The sequence below is a fragment of the Elephantulus edwardii genome, unplaced genomic scaffold (genome assembly GCF_000299155.1).
Source record: "Elephantulus edwardii isolate Elephantulus edwardi_28Jun2011 unplaced genomic scaffold, EleEdw1.0 scaffold00031, whole genome shotgun sequence".
Lineage (NCBI taxonomy): Eukaryota > Metazoa > Chordata > Mammalia > Macroscelidea > Macroscelididae > Elephantulus > Elephantulus edwardii.
The window spans coordinates 7,236,301-7,245,930 of NW_006399781.1; the positions used below are offsets into that span (position 1 = coordinate 7,236,301).

General features: G+C 43.8%; 1 pseudogene; it reads left to right on the plus strand.

The window, feature by feature from the left end:
• The first annotated feature begins 5,548 nt into the window (after nucleotides 1-5,548).
• Nucleotides 5,549-5,895, plus strand: LOC102871443 (annotated as a pseudogene).
• The last annotated feature ends 3,735 nt before the right edge of the window (nucleotides 5,896-9,630 follow it).

Consider the following 9,630-nt stretch of genomic DNA (forward strand, 5'->3'; position numbering starts at 1 on the left):
TTCTCTCCCTCATCGGCTTCAATGCAGTAAACGTAATTTATCCAGTTTTTCTCAGTCTTACCCCCACCCCAATGTCAGCCTCATTCTACAACAGTGGCACCATGTAATATTTGTCCCTTTGTGACTGAGATATTTCACTCAGCATAATGTCCTCCAGAGTCAACCATTTTGAATAATATTGCATGAGTTCCTTGAGGAACTGATCAAAACATTTATTATTACAGCATATAACTGGGGGAAAAGCAAAGAGTGGAAATGAGGCCCAGAAATTTGCAACATACATTTTCAACTTCAAATGGAATTAAAAAACATTCATTGTTGTAGATTTGAAAACAACTCATAGCTGATCGCTCGCAAGTTTTCAGAGGCTGTAAATCACATGGGAGGAGATTGGTCATCTTTCTCCTAAGGAACAGGTGGTGGATTCAAGCCCCCTGACTTGTGTTGGCAGCACTGCTCCTTACCACTAGGCTACTACTAGAATGTTGTTGTTGTTGTTGTGTGCCATCAACTACAGCTTAGAGTGACCCTATGAACAATATCTGAACATATCCTGAGCTAATCTCACTGTCTCAAATACACCTGTCCCCATTACCACAGTCACAGTGTCAATCCTTCTCCTCTAGGGCCTTCCTCTCCTACACTGACCCTCCACCCTTCCAAGTATGATGGTCCTCCAAGAAATTGGTCCCTCCCAGCAACATACCCAAAGTATGGGAGGCAGAATTTCAAAATCCTTGCCTCTGAGGAGCAACCTGGTTTTACCTTCTCCAGGATATACCTGTTTGTTCTCTTGGCAGTCCATGTTCAATGCTCTTCTCCAGCACCACAACTCAAAGGCATCAATTCTTCTGTCATCCTTAGTCATTGTCCAGCTCTCTGATGCATTACAGGTGGTTACAAAGTCCATGGCTACCAGAACAGTCAGTATGAAATTAGACTTCTGATTCTGAAGATCAGAGAAAATATTTGAGCTACAAGGAAATGTTTAAAGTCATCTGCAAGGTTGGGGGTGGTTTTAAAGCCATAACATTGAGAAAAATATGGAACAGGAAGATTTTAATTGGCATATACAGTAGTGAACTCATCAGAGCTGTCAGGATATGGCAGATATTTGAGGCTTGTCTTCTTCCTCATGGGACAATTTTATGACTTTTTTAGAGACTCCATTTGGGGAATGGGCTTCCCCCTCTAACCAGTCGTCTTAGGCAAAAATGATGATTTAGGAAAGCCCAAGCCTATTCTCTTTCCATGGGTTCAGCATAGGATCCATGGGAAACACTCAAACATTCTTTGCCTAAAATGCTAAAGAGTAATTTTAAACCCAGCATTATCTCTTCAATCCAGCATCATTTCATCACCTGTCATTGCAACAGGTAGTCAGACTCCAGCCAATGGTGCCCACACTCACCCAGGGGTCCCAAATGAAGCCTCTTCACCTAAGCTAACAGGGAAGAGCACCTTCTCAACCTGTCCCCATTTACTCCCCTAGATCTCTCTAAAGGAGTTTCCTTTCCAATTTATCATCCAAGGAACCCCAGTGACTAATAGATTTTATGTTGGGCTGTTAACTGAAAGGTTTGCAGTTCAAGACCGCTAACTGCTCTACAGGAGAAAAGGTGGGGTGGTCTGCACCCATTAAGATGTATAGCCTTAGAAACTTGTGGAGGGTTTATGAAAAAAGAGCAAGGTCCCTGAGGGGATGACTATATGTGACCTTTACCAACTTCACAAAGGGGAACTGTCCTAAGCAACAAAAAATCAATTCTCATGAGGTCAGACATATCCCCCATGCTCCTACACCTTTTTGTACTCACCCCAGCATTAAAATTACTGCTTTACTTAGTTCAAAATCCTATGCAATAGCTCACAGACCACACAGAGCCATATCGGGGAAGTCTAAAGGTTATAGCATAGGTTAGTAGCAGAATACAATCAGTACAGATTCTGAAATGTGTTCAGCAACACCTCGACCTTGGGCTTTGCAGCTTCAGGCCTGTGTTACAAAGTTCTCAGACCTACCAGTATTGGCTCTCTTTCACCCACCCCTACCCTGCTACAGTTGTCCAGCAAACTTGGGCAAAGGCTCTCAACTTCACTCTGGTTCTGTCCATGAAGGATAGCAGTTCCAAGGCCAGCTCCATATCATGTTGGCTCTCTGGTTCTCTGCTTCAGCCATGGCTGCTGCTGCACTGCTGTACATTTCGTTGGCATGAGATTTTCTAGGCCCAAAGGATGTGCTACAGTCTCTTGCTGCTTCTTTTCTGGAGGGGAAGATCTTCCTCTTCTGCTGCTAGATTGTAATGGTGAGACTAGCCAGGCCCCTTGTGGATAGACTAACAAACATGCTCTCTTCGCATATTCCTGCCCATCCACATGGCAAAGTCAGACATTGGCTAAGAAAGCCATTTTGAATAAATCCTTAACTCTACAGTTGCCATGACTCAGAATTCATTTGATAGTGTTTTGAAAGGTTTTTTCATTTGATCTCTTCAACCTCTTTTATGGCCAAGGAAATTGCCGTAAAGCAAAGCCAAAGCCAAAGCCTTGAGCCTGATCTATCTGTGCAGTTCTTATTTGAGCTTCATTTCAGTTTAGATATTTGATTTTGATTCTGAAGTTATTAATTGCCAAAAGCATGGAAGGAAGTGAAGAATTGGAGGCAGAATGTAGAAAGTTCTTCTAAGATCTTTCTCCGGAAAAGTGGGCAGATGAATAGCCTGACATCTGGAGTGGGGTAAGAGAACTAGTGAAGATTTTTTTAAAAAATGTGACAAGTTTTAATTAGAAGAGCATGATCCTGCAGAAAGGAGAGCTTGGCTATGTCGTTGCTGTGTGCCAGTGGGTTGGAGCCAACTCAAAGCTGACCCTCCAGAGGGTTTTCAGAGGCTGTACATCGCACAGGAGGAGACTGTCCATCTTTCATGCAGAGCTGCTGGAGGATTCCAACAGTCTGCCTCTGAGTTGGCAGTACAACTCCTTATCATTAGGCTACCAGAGTTCCCACTTTCCCAGGGTAATTGCACAAAGAGATATGCGCACAGGCTTGTTGGAGTTCTTTCTCTCAGGCTGGGAGGTTGCAGCTCCCTCACTTTCCCAGACACCTGAAGCCATATGTAAATTAGCCCAATGTACAGGGTCTTTCCCCAGGGGGAACAGAAACAGTCCCAGCTGGGGTCAGGCTATACCAGACTGCATATCCACTGTGTGACTAAAGACTGATCCAAAAAGGCTTTGCTGTAAAGAATTTCCAGTAAAAGTCTAACAACAACGCAAAGGATCAAGTCAAGAACAAAGCTGATTTGCCTTTCTATTACTTCCTGTCCAGAGTAACGATTGGTTCTGCGTTCCACTTCCCTATCTCATTTAGCAGTAAAGCAAGAAGATATGGGGCCTAAAACATTTCACACCCATACCGTGTGTTTCTACAGTCATTCAGAAACACCTGGTGAAAGTCAGAGAACTGGGTTTCATTTCCTTATACAATTTTAACAATTCATTGACCAAAACATTACAACTGACCAAAATATTTCAAATAGCTAAAACTAGCTCCCTGGTTAATCAAAGTTTAAATTGATTGGCTAATTCTTGTCTCATCACATGCTCTTACTAACATACCTCTGGTTAAAATACAGACTATGTTTAAGTAAAAAGAATCAAACAAAAAAAAAAGAAAAGAAAAAAAGAAACCTCACACTTACTTGAAATTACTAGGAGGAAGATTTTTCCACAAAGACAATAATTCAAATCACTGAATCTGAGCTTGAAATTTTGAGTAGGTTTTAATGAAAGCATTTGTTGTGCTGTGGTGGCTTGTGCATTGTCACAATGAAAGCTATTCCACTAATATTTCAAAATAAGCATAGCCACCACTCATGGTAGATACACTTCCGTTTAGCCTCCAAACTAAGATGAGAAAGAAAAGCCTAGGAAATTATTTCAAAAAATTTGCCAATGAAAACCCTAAGGACTATAAGATATTTTTGTCCAATATTGAGGTGAAAGATGAAAAAGTAGTAACATTGAAAGACATTCAGCAATCAGTGATAACAAACATAGCGCTGACACACTGTTGGGTATCTGAGACTGTAAATTGCTCTGGGGGAGATTGCCTATCTTTCTCACAAGGGGCCACTAGTGGATTCGAACTGCGAGAGGAGTGGGTTCACAGTACAGCTCTCCCTGGACTAGGCCACCAGAGCTCCTTCAACAGTAAAGGTTGCTGCTGCTGTTACACGCAATCGCATGGCTGACCCTCCAGCAGGACTTCAGAGACAGCCAATTGCACAGGAGGAGGCTGCCCTTCTTCCTCCCTTGGAGCAGTGGGTGGATCTGAACCACCAGCCTTTGGTTTGGCAGTGAAACTCCTTACCACTTAGCCAGGAGAGCTCCCTTAACAATACAGAATGACTGTAAAAGTGAACTTGAAAGTACCAACGGTTGAAAAGAAAAAACACCAGCAATTAGTATAGAACCAAGCAGTCTTTCTTTTCTGATTGGACAAGTCAGAGGTGACTCCACAACAATGAACAACAGCAACAATCGTCTAACTCTATTTCTCTTCCAGGATTACAATATTCAAATCAATACCTGAACACAATTTCCAATTCATGTTGCCTTAAATTGACTTTAGAGAAAGGCTGGTATTAGTTCTTTTTCTGATGCTTTTTTCTTCTTGGGGGAAAGAAAATGGTGATGTCCATCCACTCTGTACTCTAACACTCAAACTCGCTGCCAGAAAGTCAATTTCTAGTCACAGTGACCTGAATCAGAAGAGCTTGCTCATCTTTCTTCCAAGGAGGAGCCAATGGGTTAAAATCGCTGGAACACTTTGGGTTCCCTTTTAATATTCGTCCTTTGGGGTAAAAGCACCACCAAGTCCTATGTCACCAGAGTTCACTATCCGTTATATAAATTGTTGTTGTGTATCATCTGGGAAAACCAATCGATAGGTGACCCTCCAGTGGATTTTCAAAGGCAGATAATCACACGGGAGATTGCTCATCCTTCTGCCAAGCAGTTGGTGAATTTAAACTGTGTGCCTTACCATATAAATAGTACTTACTATATCAGACTCCTTTCGATGTTCTCCTTTGAGAACTGGCTCCTTCCAAAGGGCTCTCTCCACAGACATGTCCTACTTGATGCCACTCTCTTGGCCATATTTGTTTGCTGGATAGGTAGCTTTTGGCCTCGCTGGGCTAGTCGGATTGTGGAAGTTTGGAAGAGGACACACTTATTCTAGGCAGGCTCTATGAATACTTAAGAGCATATGTGGGATCTGAAGGAGCTCTGGTGACAGTCTGCAGTGCGTTGCTCTGCTAACAAAAAGGATCTGCAGGAACAAAGTGGCTAAGTCCCCTCCCTTTAAGATTTACAGTCTGACAGTCCGTGCACATCGCGGTGCTGGACCCTGTTTCTGCGATCTCCTGCGCAAATGGGCTTCGTGGCTTAGGTTTTTTCCTCCCTCCTGGTGTCCTGCTACCCGTGATGGCACTGAGTCCGGAGGGGTCGCTGCCGAGGTTTCCACCAAGCCACAAACAAGAGTATGGTGGCCATCCCCTCCAGCGGCTCGCTTGGGGCCACCCACGACTACTAGACCACTACCTGCACCGTCTGGGATCCACTTCCAGTAACAGCTCCTGTGGAAGCGCTGAGTACCCGGGGGAAGCCATTCCCCACCACCCAGGGCTCCCCAAGGCTGACCCGGGCCACTGGTGGGCCAGCTTCGTTTTCGGGAAGACCAGTGTCCCATTCATGGCCACTGTGTTGGAGTCCCCAGAGTGCTTGGGACTCCAGGCCTCTGGCAGTGTGGTCGCCTGTCACCTGGCCCAGGGCAGCACAAGGAAGCAGCCTGGCAGCACCCAGGCGGTGCTGGCCCCGGGCTCCTCTTGAAAGGGCACTGTCACCACCACCACCACCGCCTTCCTGAGGGGCTTCTGTCAGCACCTCCCTGCCCCACCCTATAGATTAGGCAGATGCACCAAGTGCAGAAGTGGGTGATTCTTTCTATTTCAAAAATGCAAAAGACCAAAATGTTTAGAGAACCCCATTCTTTACTGTCTAATCACACATGAGCTTTTCGAATATCCGTAGCTGTCTTATCCACCCCAAGTGGAAATAAACTTGAAGCCAAAAAAAAAAAAGAAGAAGAAGAAGAAAAGATTTACAGCCTCGAAAGCCCAATGGAGTGTTGTTATGAGTTAGAATTGAGACTCTATGGCTGTGAGTGCGGGTGTTTGAGCAGATAGAAAAGCAAAGTGGAAAAGGTTGAAGTATACACTTAGAACAGAAACAACATCCCGAACCTCACAAAAAGGGTTGAAGAGGAAGAGATGACTTGGTTCCTAGTGGCTCTCCAGCATCCATATCTGATGTCTTATGAGACAATCTAGCCTTTGGGTCCAACAAAACAGACTTGCATTTTGTGTTTCTTTTTAGCTTGAGTGAGTTCCTGAAACTTCAAATAAAATTGTTCCTAAGCTCTATTGGGGAGACTCCCTCCACTCTGGAAGTCAGCTTGCTAACTGGCGGGATGGCTGGTATCTTGATGGCAGCTCCTCTTGGTGGCAGTCAGGCAAGGCAATTTTCTAGGGTCCTTTTGATTGTGTGTTACTGGTTTTTTTTAGCCCTTCAAAAGTGGGTGGGCGGCCCTGAACCTTAGAGTAAGAGTAAATAAGTAAGGGTGGAGCCTGCAGAGCCTGCTCCAGGTGGTAGCAAAGGTGGGTGACTCTACATCAGGCCTGCCTTTAATTGTTTTTGGTGAAACATTCCTCTAGGTCGTGTAACCCTAGTATGGCCACTTGCTGTACAGAGGTAACTCATGGTTGCTGTGAAGCTGAACACTGTGACACTGATGAGTCAAATGTGAAAATGGCTACCCATGGTGGACAGTGTTTGGTGGAGCTCCCTGATTAAAACAAGCTTGGAAGCAGGAATGGTATCCACTTACATAATAGTTTGCCTCCAGAAAAACTATAAACCTGGAGAAAGGACGAAAGTCATACAGATGTCCAGGACTTTCATTCACAGGGTCACTATGAGTCACCTAAAACTCGACGGCACTTAACAACAACAACAAGATCTATTGAACTATGAAGGGCAGCCAGCCTCAACTCTAAATGTCTACAGTCTATGGTTTCTGAATTCTTGCATCTGCTTCTTTCCCTTGATGTGTTCAACAACTACACTATTGTTAGATGCTGTCAAATGGAATATGCCTTACATGTTATTGTGTCATGAGGTGTCATCAAGTTGATCATGACTCATAGGGACCCTTTGAACAACCGGTCTGTCCCCTGTCCTATCCTGTGCCATCCTCATCATCTCTAACACACTTAAGCCCTTTCCTACAGGCAATATATCAATCCGTCTTCTTGAAGGTCTCCTTCACTTTCGTTGACCCTCCACCTTTCCAGGCATGATGTCCCTTTCCAAGGAATAGGCTCACCTAGCGACATGCCCAAAGTATGTGAAACAAAGCTTCACCATCTTTGCCTGCAAGGAATCTTCTTTTCCCAAGGCATACCTATTTGTTCTTGTGGTGGTACAAAAGGATGTTCAGGACTCTTCTCCAAGCACCATAGCTCAAAGGCATCAACTCTTCTTCTGTGATCTGTATTTATTGTGCAGTTCTCAGACGCACAGCAAACAACTGCAAAGACCACTGTCTGAACCACATACACTTTAGCCTTCAAACTAACATCTTTGTTCCTCAGCACTTTGGAGAGGTCCCTGACAGCACAGTTGTCCAATGCAATACATCTTCTGATTTCCTGACTGCTAAGGGTGTTGACTATAGATCCAAGGAAAATGAGATCACTGTCAATTTCAATCTTTTCTTATCATGTTGCTTATCAGTCCAGTAGTGAGGATCTTTGTCTCCTAGATATTGACATATAATCCACATTGAAGGCTTCCATCTTTGATCTTGTCAACAAATGTTTCAAGTCCTCCTCACTTTCAACAAGTAAGGTTGTATCATATGCATAATACAAATTGTTGATGAGTCTTCCTTTGATCTCGGTGCTTTATACTTCTTCACAGAGTCTAGCTTCTCAAATTATTTTCTCAGCATATAGATTGCAGGTAAAAAGAAAGGACACGCTCTTTCCGCCATCTTTCCATGCCCTTTACAATGGTGCGCATGAATGTTCTGGCTGATGTTCTCAAGAGCATCAACTGAGAAGAGAGGCAAGCTCCAGGTTCTTAGCAGGCGGTGATGCTCCAAAGTCATAGTTTGGTTCCCACAGTGATGATGAAGCATGGATACATTGGCACATTTTAAATCATTGATGATTGCTGATCGAGAAAAACTGTTGTCAACCTCATAGGCAGGTTAAACAACTGCAGCATTATCAGCCCCAGATTTGATGTGCAACTCAAAGATCTAGAAAAGTGACACAGTAATCTCCTTCCATCTGGCCAGTTTGGTTTCATTGTAGTGACAACCTCAGATGGCATCATGGACCACAAGGAAGCAAAACAAAAACACACAGGAGAGAAAATCCAGGGATTCTTTTTCTAGAGGTGCAAATATAATGTCTCATTGGGGGGGGGGCGATAGAGAGAAAGGACACAACCCTAACATACACCTTTCCTGGTTTTAACCAGGCCTGCAGTTTATATCTACCAACTACTCGATAGAATGATGCGCAATCTCCTCCCATGCAATTTACTACTTCTGAAAACCTGCTGGGGGGTCAAATATGGGTCAGTTCCAACTTGGTGGCACACAACAACAAAAACAGTGTTCCCTTGCTCTTTTCGGACAGTAACTTCTTGGTCTTAGTATAACTTTCCTATGAGTACAATTAAGTGTTCTGGGACTCCCATTCTTCCCAATGTTAGCCATGGTTTGCTATAATTCACATTGTAAAATGGCTTTTATAGGGACCATAAATGACAGGGCTGAAGTGTCCCACAAGGTTTTCTAGGCTGTAATGTTTACATAACCAGGTCTTTCTCCCTCAGAGTTGCTGGTAGGTTCAAACTGTCAACCCTACAGTTAACAGCTGAGCACTTAAACATTGTACCCCCAGGGCTCCTTTCAGCACCTCCACCAAAACACCACACTCATTGCTACTGATGTGAACACAACTCATAGTAATCGTTCAGGACAGAATAGGGAGCTCTGATGGCTTAGTGGAAAGGAGCTGTGCTGCAAACAGAAGGCCTATGGTTCTTATCTACCAGCTGTTCTGCTAGAGGACAAGCAATCAATCCCCTCTCGTTGATTTCCTGCCTCTGAAAACCCACTGTCAGGTCAGCTGTGAGGCAGTTATGACTTGTCAGTACTTAACAGCATAGGATTCCCAAGGATGGGTTCAGAACACTAGCCTTCCACTCAGCGGCATAGCTTGTAATCACTGCATCACAACGGAGACCAAATAATACTTTCAAAATGTTCTGGTAAATGCACAAGAGGAAAAGCTATTTCTATCATGACTTCTCTAAATCTGAACACTCACATTAAGACAGACTAGGAAGAAGGATTAGCCATCCACTTCTGAAATAGCAGGCCTCTGAAAACCCTATGTACAACAGAACACATGTAGATAACAGAAAGGGAAACTGAGGTTGAGCTTTCAAGTATGGAAATACAAAGGAAGAGAAACAGTTGTAAGCAGA